General features: G+C 46.6%; 1 protein-coding gene across 1 annotated transcript in view; it reads left to right on the top strand.

Moving 5' to 3' along the window:
- The first annotated feature begins 10565 nt into the window (after window positions 1-10565).
- The window catches only part of ERCC4 (ERCC excision repair 4, endonuclease catalytic subunit), a 74595-nt gene continuing 62327 nt past the window's right edge, over window positions 10566-22833 (top strand). Inside the window, exon 1 of the mRNA XM_056534725.1 lies at window positions 10566-10738. The gene's annotated coding sequence lies outside the window, so the exon portion shown is untranslated. The remainder of the gene's footprint in view (window positions 10739-22833) is intronic.

Below are 22833 nucleotides of genomic sequence, written 5' to 3'. Positions count from 1 at the left end.
CTGTATGAACCCGTGCATCTCTGCTTCCCTGTATGATCCCAGTGCATTTCTGCTTCCCTGTATGAACCCCGTGCTTTTCTGCTCCCATGTATGAACCCTGTGCATTTACTGTATGCTTCCCTATAAGAACTCTGTGCATCTCTGCTTCCCTGTATAAATTCCATGCATTTCTGCTTCCCTGTATGAACCCTGTGCATTTCTGCTTCCCTGTATTAACCCCGTGCATTTACTGTATGCATCCCTGTATGAACTCCGTGCATTTGTGCTTCCCTGTATGAACCACGTGCATTTACTGTATGCTTCCCTGTATGAACTCCGTGCATTTGTGCTTCCCTGTATGAACCACGTGCATTTACTGTATGCTTCCCTATATGATTCCTGTGCATTTCTGCTTCCCTGTGTGAACCCCATGCACTTCTGCTTCTCTGTATGAACCCTGTGCATTTACTGTATGCTTCCCTATATGAACTCCGTGCATCTCTGCTTCCCTGTATAAATCCTGTGCATTTCTGCTTCCCTGTTTGAACCCTGTGCATTTCTGCTTCCCTGTATGAACCCCGTGCTTTTCTGCTCCCCTGTATGAACCCCGTGCATTTATTGTATGCTTCCCTATACGAACTCCGTGCATCTCTGCTTCCCTGTATGAACCCTGTGCATTTCTGCTTCCCTGTATGAACCCTGTGCATTTCTGCTTCCCTGTATGAACCCAGTGCATTTACTGTATGCTTCCCTATATGATCCCTGTGCATTTCTGCTTCCCTGTATGAACCCCGTGCTTTTCTGCTCCCCTGTATGAAACCTGTGCATTTCTGCTTCTCTGTATGAACCACGTGCATTTCTGCTTCCCTTTATGAACCCCGCGCATTTCTTCTTCCATGTATGAACCCGTGCATTTCTGCTCCCCTGTATGATTCCTGTGCATTTCTGCTTCCCTGCATGAACCCTGTGCATTTCTGCTTCCCTGTATGAACCCCGTGCATTTATTGTATGCTTCCCGGTATGAACCCCATGTATTTCTGCTTCCCTGTATGAATCGCGTGCATTTCTGTTTCCCTGTATGAACCCCGTGCATCTCTGCTTCCCTGTATGAGCCCCGTGCATTTACTGTATGCTTCCCTGTATGAACCCTGTGCATCTCTGCTTCCCTGTATGATCCCTGTGCATTTCTGCTTCCCTGTGTGAACCCTGTGCATTTCTGCTTCCCTGTATGAACTCAGTGCATTTTTGCGTCCCTTTATGAATCCCGTGCATCTCTGCTTCCCTGTATGAACCCCGTGCATTTACTGTATGCTTCCCTGTATGAACCCTGTGCATCTCTGCTTCCCTATATGATCCCCGTGCATTTCTGCTTCCCTGTGTGAACCCTGTGCATTTCTGCTTCCCATTATGAACCCTGTGCATTTACTGAATGCTACCCTGTATGAACCCCGTGCATTTCTGCTTCCCTCCATGAACTCCGTGCATTTCTGCTTCCCTGTATGAACCCCGTGCATTTCTGCTTCCCTATATGAACTCCGTGCATTTCTGCTTCCCTGTATGAACTCAGTGCATTTCTGCTTCCCTGTATGAACCCCATGCATTTCTGCTTCCCTATATGAACTCCGTGCATTTCTGCTTCCCTGTGTGAACCCTGTGCATTTCTGCTTCCCTGTATGAACTCAGTGCATTTTTGCGTCCCTTTATGAATCCCGTGCATCTCTGCTTCCCTGTATGAACCCCGTGCATTTACTGTATGCTTCCCTGTATGAACCCTGTGCATCTCTGCTTCCCTGTATGATCCCCGTGCATTTCTGCTTCCCTGTGTGAACCATGTGCATTTCTGCTTCCCTGTATGAACCCTGTGCATTTACTGTATGCTTCCCTGTGTGAACCCCGTGCATTTCTTCTTCCCTGTATGAACCCCGTGCATTTATTGTATGCTTCTCGGTATGAACCCCATGCATTTCTGCTTCCCTGTATGAACCGCCTGCATTTCTGCTTCCCTGAATGAACCCCGTGCATCTCTGCTTCCCTGTATGAACCCCGGGCATTTCTGCTTCCCTGTGTGAACCCGGTGCATTTCTGCTTCTTTGTATGAACCCAGTGCATTTACTGTATGCTTCCCTGTATGAACCCCGTGCATTTCTGCTTCCCTGTATGAACCCAGTGCATTTATTGTATGCTTCCCTGTATGAAACCCATGCATTTCTGCTTCCCTGTATGCACCGCATGCATTTCTGCTTCCCTGTATGAACTCAGTGCATTTCTGCGTCCCTGCATGAACCCCGTGCATCTCTGCTTCCCTGTATGAAACCCGTGCATTTACTGTTTGCTTCCCTGTATGAACCCCGGGCATTTCTGCTTCCCTGTATGAACCCCGTGCATCTCTTCTTCCCTGTATGAACCCTGTGCATTTACTGTAGGCTTCCCGGTATGAACCCTGTGCATCTCTGCTGCCCTGTATTATCCCCGTGCATTTCTGCTTCCCTGTGTGAACCCTGTGCATTTCTGCTTCTCTGTATGAACCCTGTGCATTTACTGTATGCTTCCCTGTATGAACCCTGTGCATCTCTGCTTCCCTGTATGATCCCCGTGCATTTCTGCTTCCCTGTGTGAACCCTGTGCATTTCTGCTTCCCTTTATGAACCCCATGCATTTACTGTATGCTTCCCTGTATGAACCCCGTGCATTTCTGCTTCCCTATATGAACTCCGTGCATTTCTGCTTCCCTGTATGAACCCCATGCATCTCTGCTTCCCTGTATGAACCCTGTGCATTTACTGTATGCTTCCCTGTATGAACCCCGTGCATTTCTGCTTCCCTGTATGAACCGCGTGCATTTCTGCTTCCCTGTATGAACCCCGTGCATCTCTGCTTCCCTGTATGAACCCTATGCATTTACTGTATGCTTCCCTGTATGAATCCTGTGCATCTCTGCTTCCCTGTATGATCCCCGTGCATTTCTACTTCCCTCTGTGAACCCTGTGCATTTCTGCTTGCCTGTATGAACCCTGTGCATTTACTGTATGCTTCCCTTCATGATCCCTGTGCATTTCTGCTTCCCTGTATGAACCCCTTGCATTTCTGCTCCTCTATATGAACCCTGTGCATTTATTGTATGCTTCCCTGTATGAACCCCGTGCAATTCTTCTTCCCTGTATGAACTCTGTGCATTTACTGTATGGTTCCCTGTATGAACCCGTGCATCTCTGCTTCCCTGTATGATCCCGGTGCATTTCTGCTTCCCTGTGTGAACCCCATGCATTTCTGCTTCTCTGTATGAACCCTGTGCATTTACTGTATGCTTCCCTATATGAACTCCGTGCATCTCTGCTTCCCTGTATAAACTCTGTGCATTTCTGCTTCCCTGTATGAACCCTGTGCATTTCTGCTTCCCTGTATGAACCCTGTGCTTTTCTGCTCCCCTGTATGAACCCCGTGCATTTACTGTATGCTTCCCTATACGAACTCCGTGTATCTCTGCTTCCCTGTATGAACCCCGTGCATCTCTGCTTCCCTGTATAAACCCCGTGCATTTCTGCTTCCCTGTATGAACCCTGTGCATTTCTGCTTCCCTGTATAAACCCCATGCATTTACTGTATGCATCCCTGTATGAACCCGTGCATTTCTGCTCCCCTGTATGATTCCTGTGCATTTCTGCTTCCCTGCATGAACCCTGTGCATTTCTGCTTCCATGTATGAACCCCGTGCATTTATTGTATGCTTCCCGGTATGAACCCCATGTATTTCTGCTTCCCTGTATGAACCGCATGCATTTCTGTTTCCCTGTATGAACCCCGTGCATCTCTGCTTCCCTGTATGAGCCCCGTGCATTTACTGTATGCTTCCCTGTATGAACCCTGTGCATCTCTGCTTCCCTGTATGATCCCTGTGCATTTCTGCTTCCCTGTGTGAACCCTGTGCATTTCTGCTTCCCTGTATGAACTCAGTGCATTTTTGCGTCCCTTTATGAATCCCGTGCATCTCTGCTTCCCTGTATGAACCCCGTGCATTTACTGTATGCTTCCCTGTATGAACCCTGTGCATCTCTGCTTCCCTATATGATCCCCGTGCATTTCTGCTTCCCTGTGTGAACCCTGTGCATTTCTGCTTCCCTGTATGAACCCTGTGCATTTACTGTATGCTACCCTGTATGAACCCCGTGCATTTCTGCTTCCTTCCATGAACTCCGTGCATTTCTGCTTCCCTGTATGAACTCAGTGCATTTCTGCTTCCCTGTATGAACCCCGTGCATTTCTGCTTCCCTATATGAACTCCGTGCATTTCTGCTTCCCTGTATGAACTCAGTGCATTTCTGCTTCCCTGTATGAACCCCATACATCTCTGCTTCCCTGTATGATCCCCGTGCATTTCTGCTTCCCTGTGTGAACCCTGTGCATTTCTGCTTCCCTGTATGAACCCTGTGCATTTACTGTATGCTTCCCTGTATGAACCCCGTGCATTTCTTCTTCCCTGTATGAACCCCGTGCATTTATTGTATGCTTCTCGGTATGAACCCCATGCATTTCTGCTTCCCTGTATGAACCGCGTGCATTTCTGCTTCCCTGAATGAAACCCGTGCATTTACTGTTTGCTTCCCTGTATGAACCCCGGGCATTTCTGCTTCCCTGTATGAACCCCGTGCATCTCTTCTTCCCTGTATGAACCCTGTGCATTTACTGTAGGCTTCCCGGTATGAACCCTGTGCATCTCTGCTGCCCTGTATTATCCCCGTGCATTTCTGCTTCCCTGTGTGAACCCTGTGCATTTCTGCTTCTCTGTATGAACCCTGTGCATTTACTGTATGCTTCCCTGTATGAACCCTGTGCATCTCTGCTTCCCTGTATGATCCCCGTGCATTTCTGCTTCCCTGTGTGAACCCTGTGCATTTCTGCTTCCCTTTATGAACCCCATGCATTTACTGTATGCTTCCCTGTATGAACCCCGTGCATTTCTGCTTCCCTATATGAACTCCGTGCATTTCTGCTTCCCTGTATGAACCCCATGCATCTCTGCTTCCCTGTATGAACCCTGTGCATTTACTGTATGCTTCCCTGTATGAACCCCGTGCATTTCTGCTTCCCTGTATGAACCGCGTGCATTTCTGCTTCCCTGTATGAACCCCGTGCATATCTGCTTCCCTGTATGAACCCTATGCATTTACTGTATGCTTCCCTGTATGAATCCTGTGCATCTCTGCTTCCCTGTATGATCCCCGTGCATTTCTACTTCCCTCTGTGAACCCTGTGCATTTCTGCTTGCCTGTATGAACCCTGTGCATTTACTGTATGCTTCCCTTCATGATCCCTGTGCATTTCTGCTTCCCTGTATGAACCCCTTGCATTTCTGCTCCTCTGTATGAACCCTGTGCATTTATTGTATGCTTCCCTGTATGAACCCCGTGCAATTCTTCTTCCCTGTATGAACTCTGTGCATTTACTGTATGGTTCCCTGTATGAACCCGTGCATCTCTGCTTCCCTGTATGATCCCGGTGCATTTCTGCTTCCCTGTGTGAACCCCATGCATTTCTGCTTCTCTGTATGAACCCTGTGCATTTACTGTATGCTTCCCTATATGAACTCCGTGCATCTCTGCTTCCCTGTATAAACTCTGTGCATTTCTGCTTCCCTGTATGAACCCTGTGCATTTCTGCTTCCCTGTATGAACCCTGTGCTTTTCTGCTCCCCTGTATGAACCCCGTGCATTTACTGTATGCTTCCCTATACGAACTCCGTGTATCTCTGCTTCCCTGTATGAACCCCGTGCATCTCTGCTTCCCTGTATAAACCCCGTGCATTTCTGCTTCCCTGTATGAACCCTGTGCATTTCTGCTTCCCTGTATAAACCCCATGCATTTACTGTATGCATCCCTGTATGAACCCGTGCATTTCTGCTCCCCTGTATGATTCCTGTGCATTTCTGCTTCCCTGCATGAACCCTGTGCATTTCTGCTTCCATGTATGAACCCCGTGCATTTATTGTATGCTTCCCGGTATGAACCCCATGTATTTCTGCTTCCCTGTATGAACCGCATGCATTTCTGTTTCCCTGTATGAACCCCGTGCATCTCTGCTTCCCTGTATGAGCCCCGTGCATTTACTGTATGCTTCCCTGTATGAACCCTGTGCATCTCTGCTTCCCTGTATGATCCCTGTGCATTTCTGCTTCCCTGTGTGAACCCTGTGCATTTCTGCTTCCCTGTATGAACTCAGTGCATTTTTGCGTCCCTTTATGAATCCCGTGCATCTCTGCTTCCCTGTATGAACCCCGTGCATTTACTGTATGCTTCCCTGTATGAACCCTGTGCATCTCTGCTTCCCTATATGATCCCCGTGCATTTCTGCTTCCCTGTGTGAACCCTGTGCATTTCTGCTTCCCTGTATGAACCCTGTGCATTTACTGTATGCTACCCTGTATGAACCCCGTGCATTTCTGCTTCCTTCCATGAACTCCGTGCATTTCTGCTTCCCTGTATGAACTCAGTGCATTTCTGCTTCCCTGTATGAACCCCGTGCATTTCTGCTTCCCTATATGAACTCCGTGCATTTCTGCTTCCCTGTATGAACTCAGTGCATTTCTGCTTCCCTGTATGAACCCCATACATCTCTGCTTCCCTGTATGATCCCCGTGCATTTCTGCTTCCCTGTGTGAACCCTGTGCATTTCTGCTTCCCTGTATGAACCCTGTGCATTTACTGTATGCTTCCCTGTATGAACCCCGTGCATTTCTTCTTCCCTGTATGAACCCCGTGCATTTATTGTATGCTTCTCGGTATGAACCCCATGCATTTCTGCTTCCCTGTATGAACCGCGTGCATTTCTGCTTCCCTGAATGAACCCCGTGCATCTCTGCTTCCCTGTATGAACCCCGGGCATTTCTGCTTCCCTGTGTGAACCCTGTGCATTTCTGCTTCTTTGTATGAACCCAGTGCATTTACTGTATGCTTCCCTGTATGAACCCCGTGCATTTCTGCTTCCCTGTATGAACCCAGTGCATTTATTGTATGCTTCCCTGTATGAAACCCATGCATTTCTGCTTCCCTGTATGCACCGCATGCATTTCTGCTTCCCTGTATGAACTCAGTGCATTTCTGCGTCCCTGTATGAACCCCGTGCATCTCTGCTTCCCTGTATGAAACCCGTGCATTTACTGTTTGCTTCCCTGTATGAACCCCAGGCATTTCTGCTTCCCTGTATGAACCCCGTGCATCTCTTCTTCCCTGTATGAACCCTGTGCATTTACTGTAGGCTTCCCGGTATGAACCCTGTGCATCTCTGCTGCCCTGTATTATCCCCGTGCATTTCTGCTTCCCTGTGTGAACCCTGTGCATTTCTGCTTCTCTGTATGAACCCTGTGCATTTACTGTATGCTTCCCTGTATGAACCCTGTGCATCTCTGCTTCCCTGTATGATCCCCGTGCATTTCTGCTTCCCTGTGTGAACCCTGTGCATTTCTGCTTCCCTGTATGAACCCCATGCATTTACTGTATGCTTCCCTGTATGAACCCCGTGCATTTCTGCTTCCCTATATGAACTCCGTGCATTTCTGCTTCCCTGTATGAACCCCATGCATCTCTGCTTCCCTGTATGAACCCTGTGCATTTACTGTATGCTTCCCTGTATGAACCCCGTGCATTTCTGCTTCCCTGTATGAACCGCGTGCATTTCTGCTTCCCTGTATGAACCCCGTGCATCTCTGCTTCCCTGTATGAACCCTATGCATTTACTGTATGCTTCCCTGTATGAATCCTGTGCATCTCTGCTTCCCTGTATGAACTCTGTGCATTTCTGCTTCCCTGTATGAACCCCATGCATCTCTGCTTCCCTGTATGAACCCTGTGCATTTACTGTATGCTTCCCTGTATGAACCCCGTGCATTTCTGCTTCCCTGTATGAACCGCGTGCATTTCTGCTTCCCTGTATGAACCCCGTGCATCTCTGCTTCCCTGTATGAACCCTATGCATTTACTGTATGCTTCCCTGTATGAATCCTGTGCATCTCTGCTTCCTTGTATGATCCCCGTGCATTTCTTCTTCCCTCTGTGAACCCTGTGCATTTCTGCTTGCCTGTATGAACCCTGTGCATTTATTGTATGCTTCCCTTCATGATCCCTGTGCATTTCTGCTTCCCTGTATGAACCCCGTGCATTTCTGCTCCTCTGTATGAACCCTGTGCATTTATTGTATGCTTCCCTGTATGAACCCCGTGCAATTCTTCTTCCCTGTATGAACTCTGTGCATTTACTGTATGGTTCCCTGTATGAACCCGTGCATCTCTGCTTCCCTGTATGATCCCGGTGCATTTCTGCTTCCCTGTGTGAACCCCATGCATTTCTGCTTCTCTGTATGAACCCTGTGCATTTACTGTATGCTTCCCTGTATGAACTCCGTGCATCTCTGCTTCCCTGTATAAACCCTGTGCATTTCTGCTTCCCTGTATGAACCCTGTGCATTTCTGCTTCCCTGTATGAACCCTGTGCTTTTCTGCTCCCCTGTATGAACCCCGTGCATTTACTGTATGCTTCCCTATACGAACTCCGTGTATCTCTGCTTCCCTGTATGAACCCCGTGCATCTCTGCTTCCCTGTATAAACCCCGTGCATTTCTGCTTCCCTGTATGAACCCTGTGCATTTCTGCTTCCCTGTATAAACCCCGTGCATTTACTGTATGCATCCCTGTATGAACTCCGTGCATTTGTGCTTCCCTGTATGAACCACGTGCATTTACTGTATGCTTCCCTGTATAAACTCCGTGCATTTGTGCTTCCCTGTATGAACCACGTGCATTTACTGTATGCTTCCCTATATGATCCCTGTGCATTTCTGCTTCCCTGTGTTAACCCCATGCATTTCTGCTTCTCTGTATGAACCCTGTGCATTTACTGTATGCTTCCCTATATGAACTCCGTGCATCTCTGCTTCCCTGTATAAACCCTGTGCATTTCTGCTTCCCTGTATGAACCCTGTGCATTTCTGCTTCCCTGTATGAACCCCGTGCATTTACTGTATGCTTCCCTATACGAACTCCGTGCATCTCTGCTTCCCTGTATGAACCCTGTGCATTTCTGCTTCCCTGTATGAACCCCGTGCATTTACTGTATGCTTCCCTGTATGAACTCCGTGCATTTGTGCTTCCCTGTATGAACCCCGTGCATTTACTGTATGCTTCCCTATATGATCCCTGTGCATTTCTGCTTCCCTGTATGAACCCCGTGCTTTTCTGCTCCCCTTTATGAAACCTGTGCATTTCTGCTTCTCTGTATGAACCACGTGCATTTCTGCTTCCCTTTATGAACCCCGCGCATTTCTGCTTCCATGTATGAACCCCGTGCATTTCTGCTCCCCTGTATGATTCCTGTGCATTTCTGCTTCCCTGTATGAACCCCGTGCATTTACTGTATGTTTCCCTGTATGATCCCCATGCATTGCTGCTTCCCTTTATGAACCCCGTGCATTTCTGCTTCCCTGTATGAACCCCGTGCATTTCTGCTTCCCTGTATGAACCCGTGCATTTCTGCTTCCCTTTATAAACCCTTTGCATTAAAAGAAGCAAATGTCCAGCGCGGATGTCAAGCAATACGAAATTTCTTTCTTCAGCCATAACGCAAAGTGATGATACCTGTCATCCGCGCTGGACATTTGCTTCTTTTAATTCATAAGTGAACCAAGGTCCGGTTCTGTCCGGGACGCGGGAGGGGCGACCGAGTGAGCTGTGCCGCACTTACCATATGTGCTGAAACCCTGTTCATGTATGTTTCCCTGTATGAACCCCATGCATTTCTACATCCCTTATGAACGCTGACGTAGAAATGCACAGGGCTCATACAGTGATGTTCATGTCCTGTACAAACCCCATGTATTTCTATGTCCTCTTTATGGGGCTAATGAACACCCCCATGAAAAAGTAGAAACCAGCCCGTGCAGTTTGTCCTCCCCCTTGCAAACCTGCGTTATACACAGCATACTCATATAACTCAGCCCTGGCTGGGATACACTGGCATACACACACAAAAGGTACTACAACTCCCAGCTTGTGTCATTCAGGAGTCTTCAGTCTGTGGTATAACAGCAGCATGCTGCCTCTGTAGTCTCCTGGGGGTTGTAGTACAACATACTTCTATAGGGCATTACACAACAGGGACTACCAATCCCAGCATGTTGTGTCAGGAGTCTTCAGTCTATGGTACAACACCAGCAGCTGCGTCTGTAGTCTACAGGGGGTTGTAGTTCACCAACACCTCTATTGTCTCTCAGAAGTCTCCTGGGGGTTGTAGTTCACCAACACCTCTATTGTCTCCTGGGGGGTTGTAGTTCACAACACCTCTATTGTCTCTCAGAAGTCTCCTGGGGGTTGTAGTTCATCACACCTCTAAAGGGCATACACCAGTGTTTCCCAACCAGGGTGCCTCCAGGTGTTGCAAAACTACAACTCCCAGCATTCCCTGTTTGGGAAATACTAGCATACACACACACACACACACACACACACACACACAACTGGGACTACAACTCCCAGCATGTGTCATTCAGGAGTCAACCATGATGGATTTTTTCCTTTATGCGTTCAGCCTCTACCCTACAGCGTCGCTCTCTGAAACCCTGGGATATTAGGTTTTTGTCCCGCTTCTGTTCGCTTCGTCTCCTGTTTACAGGGAGGAGGGGCCGGAGGAGGCCGAGCTCTCTGCGCATGGCAAACAGTGATTCCAGGCTGAGGAGACAAGAGAAGGAAGGGAGAAGAGCCGGAGAGCTGACACTCAGGTAATGTCACCCTGATACCAGTGCTCTGGGCTCGGCTCCTGGGCTGCCCTCCTGCTGACAGCCATACCCGAGAGCTGCCAGTGGCTGGACACTGCTGTGTATAGTGCTGTGTAGTCTCAGTGCTGTCCACTCTGTGCACTACAGTTAAAGTTGATTAAAAAAGAAAAAAAAAAAAAGAAAAAAAAAAAGCCTACACATAGACTGTAATGGGCCGAGCAGACTGTTGTGACCAGTGTATATGAATAGAAGGGGCAGCATTACTAATGTGTCCTGGGGACAACTCATAGGGGGATCCACAATCCCTCACTGCCTATAATCTTCACTTTATTCATAGATCATTGTGCAGCATCCCAGCTCTTGTGACACTACAACTCCCAGCATGCCTGAGAGCACCTTCACACATATTTACCCCATGTTTACTATACATAGGGAAGCATTGTCAGGCCTTGGCCTGTATCCGTTGTTAACTTCAAGATGTAATCATTTTGATGTGAAATTGATGCCAAATTGTCACCTGATTATGGCCGTACGAATATGTCACTTATTGTCACCAGATTATGGCCGTACTAATATGTAATTTATTGTCACCAGATTATGGCCGTACTAATATGTAATTTATTGTCACCAGATTATGGCCGTACTAATATGTAATTTATTGTCACCAGATTATGGCCGTACTAATATGTAATTTATTGTCACCAGATTATGGCCGTACTAATATGTAATTTATTGTCACCAGATTATGGCCGTACTAATATGTAATTTATTGTCACCAGATTATGGCCGTACTAATATGTAATTTATTGTCACCAGTTTATGGCCGTACTAATATGTAATTTATTGTCACCAGATTATGGCCGTACTAATATGTCACTTATTGTCACCAGATTATGGCCGTACTAATATGTCACTTATTGTCACCTGATTATGGCCGTACTAATGTCATTTATTGTCACCTGATTATGGCCGTACTAATGTCATTTATTGTCACCTGATTATGGCCGTACTAATGTCATTTATTGTCACCTGATTATGGCCGTACAAATATGTCATTTATTGTCACCAGATTATGGCCGTACTAATGTCATTTATTGTCACCTGATTATGGCCGTACAAATATGTCATTTATTGTCACCAGATTATGGCCGTACTAATGTCATTTATTGTCACCTGATTATGGCCGTACAAATATGTCATTTATTGTCACCAGATTATGGCCGTACTAATATGTCACTTATTGTCACCAGATTATGGCCGTACTAATATGTCACTTATTGTCACCAGATTATGGCCGTACTAATATGTCACTTATTGTCACCAGATTATGGCCGTACTAATATGTCACTTATTGTCACCAGATTATGGCCGTACTAATATGTCACTTATTGTCACCTGATTATGGCCGTACTAATGTCATTTATTGTCACCTGATTATGGCCGTACTAATATGTCATTTATTGTCACCAGATTATGGCCGTACTAATATGTCATTTATTGTCACCAGATTATGGCCGTACTAATATGTTACTTATTGTCACCAGATTATGGCCGTACTAATATGTCACTTATTGTCACCAGATTATGGCCGTACGACTACGAATATGTCACTTATTGTCACCAGATTATGGCCGTACGACTACGTCACTTATTGTCACCAGATTATGGCCGTACGAATGTCATTTATTGTCACCTGATTATGGCCGTACTAATGTCACTTATTGTCACCAGATTATGGCCGTAAGAATATGTCACTTATTGTCACCAGATTATGGCCGTACTAATATGTCACTTATTGTCACCAAATTATGGCCGTGCAAATATGTCATTTATTGTCACCAGATTATGGCCGTACGAATGTCACTTATTGTCACCAGATTATGGCCGTACAAATATGTCCGTTATTGTGTGTGTGTGCATGTGTGGGTGTCTGTCTGTGTGTGTGTGTGAGTCCGGGGGGGGGGGGGGGGGCTTTCTACTGCCTAATGTGGGGAACCTGCTTCTACCTAATGTGGGGAACCTGCTTCTACCTAATGTGGGGAACCTGCTTCTACCTAATGTGGGGAACCTGCTTCTACCTAATCTGGGGAACCTGCTTCTACCTAATCTGGGGAACCTGCTTCTACCTAATCTGGGGAACCTGCTACTACCTATACTATACTGTATAACTATACTGCCAACCTAATGTGGAGAACTATACTGCACCTGATGTGGGGGGAACTATACTGCACCTGATGTGGGGGGAACTATACTGCACCTGATGTGGGGGAACTATACTGCACCTGATGTGGGGGAACTATACTGCACCTGATGTGGGGGAACTATACTGCACCTGATGTGGGGGAACCACACTGCACCTGATGTGGGGGAACCACACTGCACCTGATGTGGGGGAACCACACTGCACCTGATGTGGGGGAACCACACTGCACCTGATGTGGGGGAACCACACTGCACCTGATGTGGGGGAACCACACTGCACCTGATGTGGGGGAACCACACTGCACCTGATGTGGGGGTACTATACTGCACCTGATGTGGGGGTACTATACTGCACCTGATGTGGGGGTACTATACTGCACCTGATGTGGGGGAACTATACTGCACCTGATGTGGGGAACTGTACTGCACCTGATGTGGGGGAACTATACTGCACCTAATGTGGGGAACTATACTGCACCTAATGTGGAGAGCTATACTGCACCTAATGTGGGGGAACTATACTGTATCTGATTAAGGGGAGCAGGGGACTGGTGAAGGGGTACATGGGACTGATTAAGGGGGCAGGGGACTTATTAGAATTTTTTTCCCTCTTTGTGTACGTTTATTGGGGGGGGGGGGGGGGGCACAAGGTTAGCTTGCACAGGGCGCCTGAACACCTAAGGCCGGCCCTGAATCGGGCCATATAAGAACTATAGTGACGTGACCTCATGAGGTGGCCGTTGGGCAGCATAGTCTGCTGAATGTCTGGTTACTGGGCTGTTCTGTTGTCTCCCAAAAAATGTATGTAAGAAGACGCTTTGCTTGGTGTCATTTGTTGTGCACCATGGGGCATTGGTAGGAAGTAAAAAGGAGGTCTTGGAGTTGCTGCTACAGTGGGGCAAAAAAAGTGTATAGTCAGCCACCAATTGTGCAAGTTCTCCCACTTAAAAAGATGATAGAGGCCTGTAATTTTCATCATAGGAATACCTCAACTATAAGGAAAAAAAATCCATAAAATCACATTGTCAGATTTTTTAAGAATTTATTTGCAATTATGGTGGAAAATAAGTATTTGGTCAATAACGAAATAACATCCTAATACTTTGTTGGCAATGACAGAGGTCAAAAGTGATGTTTTGGGGCTGTTGCTGGACAACACATACATTCAACTCCCTCCAAAGGTTTTCTGTGGGGTTGAGATCTGGAGACTGGCTAGACCACTCCAGGAACTTGAAATGCTTCTTACGAAGCCACTCCTTCGCTGCCCGGGCAGTGTGTTTGGGATCATTGTCATGCTGAAAGACCCAGCCACGTTTCATCTCCAATGCCCTTGTTGATGGAAGGAGGTTTTCACTCAAAATGTCACGATACATGGCCCCATTCATTCTTTCCTTTACACGGATCAGTGGTCCTTTTCCCCTAACAGAAAAACAGCCCCAAAGCCTGATGTTTCCACCCCATGCTTCACAGTAGGTATGGTGTTCTTTGGGTGCAACTCAGCATTCTTTCTCCTACAAACACAACAAGTTGAGTTTTTACCAAAAAGTTCTACTTTGGTTTCATCTGACATATGACATTCTCCCAATACTCTTCTGGATCATCCAAATGCTCCCTAGCAAACTTCAGTCGGGCCCGGACATGTACTGGCTTATGCAGGGGGACACGTTTGGCACTGCATGATTTGAGTCCCTGCGGCGTACTGTTTTACTGATGGTAGCCTTTGTTGCTTTGGTCCCAGCTCTCTGCAGCTCATTCACTATAACTACAACTCCCAGCATGCACAGACTACCAAAGGGCATGCTGGGAGTTGTAGCAGTTTGCCTCCAGCTGTTACAAAACTACAACTCTCAGCATGCCCTTCGACTGTCAGTGCATGCTGAATGTTGCAGTTTTGCAACAGCTGGAGACACATTGGTTGTGAAACAGAGTTTGTGTCCTAACAGTGTTTTGCAACCAGTGTGCCTCCAGCTGTTGCAAAACTACAACTCCCAGCATGCACTGAGAGACTGTACATTCTGGGAGTCCTAGTTTTGCAACAGCTGGAGGCACACTGGTTGCAAAACACTGAGTTAAGTAACTAACTCTGTGTTGCGCAACCAATGGGCCTCCAGCTGTTGCATAACTACAACTCCCAGCATGTATGGTCTGTCAGTGCATGCTGGGAGTTGTAGTTTTGCAACAGCTAGAGGTTTGAGCCCCCATGTGAATGTACAGGGTACATTCACACGGGCGGTGGTTTAGAGCGAGTTTTCTGCGACAAGTTTGACATGTGGCAAATTTTCCGCCGCACCCCAAACTCCCAGCTCAAACTCACTGTAAACCCGCCTGTGTGAATGTACCCTAAAAACACTACACTACACTAAATAAAAAGTAAAACACTACATATACACCCCCTTACACAGTCACCTCCCCCCCCCAAATAAACAAAAAAGTCTTGTACGGCACTGTTTCCAAAACTGAGCCTCCAGCTGTTGAAAAACATCAACTCCCAGTATTGCCGGGCAGCCACTGACTGTCAAGGCATGCTGGGAGTTTTGCAACAGCTGGATGCACCCTGTTTAGGAAACACTGCTGTAGGGTATTTTGGTGGCGGATGCAAATCCCCCATATAGGCCTCAAATGCGCATGGGGCTCTCCCTCTTCGGAGCCCTGTTGTATTTCAAGGCAACAGTTTAGTGCCAGATATGGGGTATTTCCGTACTCTGGAGAAATTGCACTACACATTTTGGGGGGCTTTTTCTCCTTTTACCCCCTTATAAAAAGGTAAAGTTGGGGGTCTACACCAACATGTTAGTGTAAAAAAATAAAATTTTGTTACGTTCCTTGAGGGGTATAGTTTCCAAAATAGTATGCCATGTTGTTATTTTTTTTTTTTTTGGCTATTCTGGCACCATAGGGGCTTCCTAAATGTGACATGCCCCCAAAAACCATTTCAGAAAAACTCACTCTCCAAAATCCCATTGTCGCTCCTTCCCTTTTGAGCCCTCTACTGTGCACTCCGAACAGTAGAGGGCTCAGGTATTTCCTCACTGGAGAGAAATTGGGTTACAAATTTTTGGAGTCTTTTTCTTCTATTACCCCTTGTAAAATTTCCAAAACTGGGTCTACAAGAACATGTGAGTGTAAAAAATGAAGAATTTGAATTTTCTCCTTCACTTTGCTGCTATTCCTGTGAAACACCTAAAGGGTTAACACACTTACTGAATGTCATTTTGAATACTTTGAGGGGTGCAGTTTTTATAATGGGGTCATTTGTGGGGTATTTCTAATATGAAGGCCCTTCAAATCCACTTCAAACCTGAACTGGTCCCTGAAAAATTCTGATTTAGAAAATTTTGTGGAAAATTGCTGCTGAACTTTGAAGCCCTCTGCTGTCTTCCAAAAGTAAAAACATGCTTGATATGCAAAAAAATTGGAAACACAAAGGGGAAGCGCAACAATGTGCCGTAAGTGTATTCAGATAAAAAGAAAGAAAAAGAGGTGATAGAAACTTGCTCACCTTCTGGTGTTGGGCAGTGAGCACAACACCATATCGCGCTTGTATCCCATTTCAAAGGGAATAGTGAGATCAGGGGGTGCAGCTCACACCGTGGCGTCCTGGGATTCCTGGACGTCTGGAGGATGCAAGAGATGAAGATCCCCGGGGCTCCGGTTCACGTGGTAAAAAAGGTGTGTTAGAGCGCTCACTCCTGTAGATTAGCTTGACTGTGATCGTGGCGTTATAGAGGTAGCCGAACACGGATTTTATTAGGGTAGATCACAGACGTTTTCCCCCGGACACCCAGAAGAGGGGTCTCCCATACATGAGAGGACCGCGATCCTGCTGTACCTCTATCTTTGAAATGCCACCTTAACACGGAGAACGGCGCTTTGATTTTTTTACTTGCTCCGCTCCCCGAACGGAAGGCCAGGCTAATAGTAGTAACACCTCATTTGATTTGCTACCTAAGCACTATTCGTGTTAAATGTAATTTGTTTTATATTTATGTTTGCTTTGGATTTGAGATATCCTCAACACTGTGCAAACTGTATTGCACAGATGCATATATGTATTTTATTCTGTACCCGGTAATTGCTGTTAAATTTCGCGGGCTTTTTTTGCATAAATCATGTGGCCTCCCGCATCTGCCACATCATTGGATCTGACGAAGAGGGGGTCCCACCCCTCGAAACGCATTATCTGTGATCTACCCTAATAAAATACGGTTATTATCTCTTAAACTCAACCGTGTCCTCTATACCGCCACGATCCCAGTCAAGCTAATCTACAGGAGTGAGCACTCTAAGGCTGGGTTCACACTACGTTTTCCCCCATACGGGAGCGCATACGGCAGGGGGGAGCTAAAAGCTCGCGCTCCCGTGTGTCACCGTATGCGCTCCCGTATGTCATTCATTTCAATGAGCCGACCGGAGTGAAACGTTCGGTCCGGTCGGCTCATTTTTGCGCCGTATGCGCTTTTACAACCGGACCTAAAACCGTGGTTGACCACAGTTTTAGGTCCGGTTGTAAAAGCGCATACGGCGCAAAAATGAGCCGACCGGACCGAACGTTTCACTCCGGTCGGCTCATTGAAATGAATGACATACGGGTGCGCATACGGTGACATACGGGAGCGCGAGCTTTTAGCTCCCCCCTGCCGTATGCGCTCCCGTATGGGGGAAAACGTAGTGTGAACCCAGCCTAACACACCTTTTTTACCACGTGAACCGGAGCCCCGGGGATCTTCATCTCTTGCAAAAGTAAAAACATGTCAACTGTATGATGCAAACATAAAGTAGACATATTGTATATGTGAATCAATATATAATTTATTTGTTATGTCTATTTTCCTTATAAGCAGAGAGTTTCAAAGTAAGAAAAAATGCAAAATTTTCTAATTTTTCATCAAATTTTGGAATTCTTCACCAAGAAATGATGCAAGTATCGACAAAAATTTACGACTAACATGAAGTAGAACATGTCACGAAAAAACTATCCCGGAATCAGAATGAAAAGTAAAAGCATCCCAGAGTTATTAATGCTTGAAGTGACAGTGGTCAGATTTGCAAAAAATGTTCGGGTCCTTAAAGGGGTACTCCGGTGCTTAGACATCTTATCCCCTATCCAAAGGATAGGGGATAAGATGCCTGATTGCGGGGGTCCCGCCGCTGGGGACCCCCGTGATCTTGCATGCCGCACCCCATTTAAAATCAGTCCCTGGAGCGTGCTCGCTTCAGGTCTGATTACTGTCGATCACGGGGCCGGAGCGTTGTGACGTCAAGGCTCCGCCCCGTGTGACATCACACTCCGCCTCCCCAATGCAAGCCTATAGGAGGGGGCGTGGCAACTGTCACGCCACCTCCCATAGGATTTCATTGAGGGGGCGGAGCATGACGTCACACGGGGCAGAGCCTTGACTTCACAATGCCCCATGATCGACAGTAATCAGACCTGAAGCGAACACGCTCCGGGGACTGATTTTAAATGGGGTGTGGAGGGTACCCAGCGGCGGGACCCCCGCGATCAGGCATCTTACCCCTATCCTTTGGATAGGGCATAAGATGTCTAAGCGCAGGAGTACCCCTTTAAGGGGAAAATGGGCTGGGTCCTTTAGGGGTTAAAGAAGAAGTTACAGGTCTGTGAGAGCCAGAAATCTTGCTTGTTTGTAGGTGACCAAATACTTATTTTCCACCATAATTTGCAAATAAATTCTTTAAAAATCAGACAGAATGAGAAAAAAAATCCATAAAATCACATTGTCTCTCATAGTTGAGGTCTACCTATAATGAAAATTACAGGCCTCTCATCTTTTTAAGTGGGAGAACGTGCACAATTGGTGGCTGACTAAATACTTTTTTGCCCCACTGTATATACTGGCATAAACATTACCACAGGTGATGCACAGGACAAAATCTGCTTTATTGGGTATACAACTGGACAATGCGTTTCGGCATAATCCTGTCCACCAGAATAAATAATGCAGTGTTCTGGTGTGTGCCTGTGCAGTGGATCACAGCAGTTAATCAGTCGTATTGAGCGTATTGGCCGCTGCAGTCAAGTGACACCAGAGCGCTGACCAAAGACATCCTGACATGCTGTATACGCCAACACATAAAGCTAGCAACTATATAATGATGAAGAGTAATGAAAACATCTTTATTGGACACAAAAAGTCCTGACATGCTGAACACTGGAGGAAGAACTGGGGATCCGCGTGGGAACGGAGGTGGAGGTAAGTCAAATAGTTTTTCTTTTGTTTAGTTTTTTTTTTTAATAAGAGGACTTTATGATTGTGACACACAGGAGAAGATGAAGGGACAGTAATGACTGTAACACTCGTGGGGGAGATGAGGGGACACTGATCATATGATGTCACATATCCCATTGCATGACGTGCAGCATCCAGGCTTCTAACTCTTTTTTTTGCTGGCTTCATTTTTTTGGCTTTCTACAAGGTCTTGAAAACATTCCTCAAAGATTTTGGACCATACGGACACCATGGCAGTTTTGTCAGCTGCACATCCATGATTCCATGATCTGGTGACTGTGGAGGCCATTGAAGTACATTGACCCCTCGACCTACGATGGCCCCGACATACGATAATTTCAACATGCGATGGCCTCTCAGATGCCATTGCATGTTTAAGGCAGCATCAACATACGATGCTTTTGTATCTAGGGGCCATCGCATAAATGGCTATCCGGCAGCGCTGACTGCTTCAGCTGCCGCTGGATAGCCGTTTACGTTGCCCCGTGAGCTCCGGTGATGGTCACTCACCTGTCCTCGGGGCTCCGGCGCGTCCTCTTCGGCATCCACTGCATTGTTGGCGCTCTCCATCGTTGCTGCGCTCGCTGTCTCGTCATCCAATAGGAGCGGCGTGCGTAGCGACGTGATGGCGGCGACGGAGAGCGAGGATGCCGGGGAAGCAGAGGCCTTGCTGGAGCGTCGGGGACGCGGCAACAGCGATGGACGGCGACATCCCAGGCAGCGGTGACGGTCCGTAGCGGCGGGGACAGGTGAGTACAACTTTCTCTAACAGTGGTCTACAACCTGCGGACCTCCAGGTGTTGCAAAACTACAACACCCAGCATGTGTTGCAAACACTCCAGGTGTTGCAAAACTACAACACCCAGCATGCTGGGTGTTGTAGTTTTGCAACATCTGGAGGTCCGCAGGTTGTAGACCACTGTCCTATACTTTACAGTGCACGGATCCCTCAACATACAATGGTTTCAACAAACGATGGTCCATTTGGAACGGATTACCATCGTATGTTGAGGGATCACTGTAGTGTTGTGTATTCGGTGTCATGTTCAAGAAATCAGCATGAGATGATTTGAGATTTGTTGCATTATCCTGCTGGACGTAGCCGCTAGAAGCTGGATGCACAGGGTTAAAAAGAGATAGACATAGTCAACAACAATACTCCAGTGGACTGTCACTTTTATATGTTGCTCAGTTGGCACTTAGTGGCCCAAAGTCTGCCAAGAAAATGTCCCCCACACCACCAGCTTGAACCGCTGATACAAGGCAGGTAGATCCATGCTTTCATGTTGTTTAAGCCAAAATTCTCACCCTGCTTTCTGAATATTGCAGCTGGAATCGAGACTCCTCGGACCAGACAACGTTCTTTCAGTCTTCCTTTATCCAATTGTATAAAGCTAATGGTATTTCAGTCCCCTAGGCTATATATGTATAGAAAATAATAGAAAAAATTCTCCTAAAAATAATACATGACATGTGGGAGTGAAAAGCATTGGGATCCGAGGATAAAGATCCTTTTCTCAGCAACTTATGGTAGCTAATAAATAAATGTTATCTAATATCTACCATAAGCTGCTGAGGAAAGGATCTTTATCCCGAAACGTTTCCAGCTTTTCTATATATTATAGATTAACCCCTTGGGGACTGAGCCCATTTTGACCTTAAAGGACATCTGCAGCGTTACAAACACTTATCCCCTTTCCCTAAAGATAGGGGATAAGTGTTTGATCGCGGGGGGCCCCGGCGATCTCCTGTATGGGGCTGCGGCTCTCCCTTGCAGGGTGCGTGCCAGCCGCAGCATGACGTTGCAGCCGGCACGCCTCCTCCATACATCTCTATGGGAGAGGCGGGGAGGCAGCATTCGTGCCTCCCCCATAGAACTGTATGGGGACGGGGAGGAGAGCGTGACAGTCGATCTCTAGGTCGACGCTACGTGCCTTAGCGCTTACCATGAGCGCTTATGGCGGCGCCCCGTTAGGGAGATCGGGGGGGGGGGTCCCAGCGGTCGGACCCGCCGCGATCAAACACTTATGGGATAAGTGTGATGCCGCTGCAGTTGTCCTTTAAGGACCAGAGCATTTTTTTGCAATTCTGACCACTGTCACTTTAAGCATTAATACTCTGGGATGCTTGTACTTATTAATTTGAATCCGAGACAGTTTTTTCGTGACATATTCTATTTTATGTTAGTGGTACATTTTCGTCAATACTTGCTTCATTTCTTGGTGAAAAATTCCAAAATGTCATGAAAAATTTGAAGATTTAGCATTTTTCTAACTTCGAAGCTCTCTCACATACCTCATATGTGGATGTAAAGTGCTCTGTGGGTGCACTAGAGGGCTCAGAAGAGAAGGAGGGACAATGGGATTTTGGAGAGCGAATTTAGCTGAAATGGTTTTTACGGGGAATGTCTCATTTAGGAAGCCCCTATGGTGCCAGAACAGCAAAAAACACCCTACATGGCATAGTATTTGGGAAACTACACCCATCAAGGAATATAACTAGGGGTACAGTGAGCCTTAACACCCCACAGGTGTTTGACGACTTTGCATTGAAGTTGGACGTAAAAATTACATTTTTTTTTTTTTTTTTTTTTTTTTACTAAAATGCTGATATTACCCCAAATTTTTCATTTTCACAAGGGGTAATAGGTGAAAATTTCTCCCAAAATTTGAAACCCCATTTCTCTCGAGTAAGTGTTCTGTGGGGGCACTAGAGGGCTCAGAAGGGAAGGAGCGACATTGGGCATTTGAAAATTGCTGAAATGGTTTTTGGGGGGCATGTCTCATTTAGGAAGCTCCCATGGTAACAGAACAGCGAAAAACACCCCACATGGCACACTATTTGGGAAACTGCACCCCTCAAAGAACGTAACAAGGGGTGCAGTGAGCATTTACACCCCACTGGCATTTGACAGATCTTTGTAAAAGATCCATAAATCTGTCAGACACCTGTGGGGTGTAAATGCTCGCTGCTCCCCTTGTTACGTTCCGTGAGGGGTGTAGTTTCCGAAATGGGGTCACATGTGGGTATTTAATTTTTGCGTTTATGTCAGAACCGCTGTAACCAGAAGCCACCCCTGTGCGAATCACCAATTTAGGCCTCAAATGTACATAGTGCGCTCTTACTCCTGAGCCTTGTTGTTCGCCTGCAAAGCATTTTACGCCCACATATGGGGTATTTCCCTACTTGGGAGAAATTGTGTTACAAATTTTGGGGGTCTTTTTTTCCTTTTACCTCTTATGAAAATGAAAAGTATGGGGCAACACCAGCATGTTAGTGTAAAAAATAAAAAAAAATTACACTAACAGGCTGGTGTAGCCCCCAACTTTTCCTTTTCATAAGGGGTAAAAGGATAAAAAGCCACCAAAAATTTGTAGCCCAATTTCTCCAGAGTACGGAGATGCGCCATGCGCATTTGAGGCCTGAATTAGGGATTTTCATAGGGGTGTACCTGGATACAAGCGTTACAATTGCCTACACCACCACAAATACTGTTCTTCAGTTTTCAGGGTGCCTCCAGCTGTTGCAAAACTCCCAACATGCGTGGACAGTCAATGGCTGTCCGGAAATACTGGGAGTTGTTATTTTGCAACAGCTGGAGGTTCTGTTTTGGAAAAACTGACGTACAAGATGTTTTTAATTTTTATT

The sequence above is a fragment of the Hyla sarda genome, chromosome 8 (genome assembly GCF_029499605.1).
Source record: "Hyla sarda isolate aHylSar1 chromosome 8, aHylSar1.hap1, whole genome shotgun sequence".
NCBI lineage: Eukaryota > Metazoa > Chordata > Amphibia > Anura > Hylidae > Hyla > Hyla sarda.
Note: the sequence above shows the minus strand (reverse complement) of the source record. Positions and strands in the feature narration are given on the sequence as shown.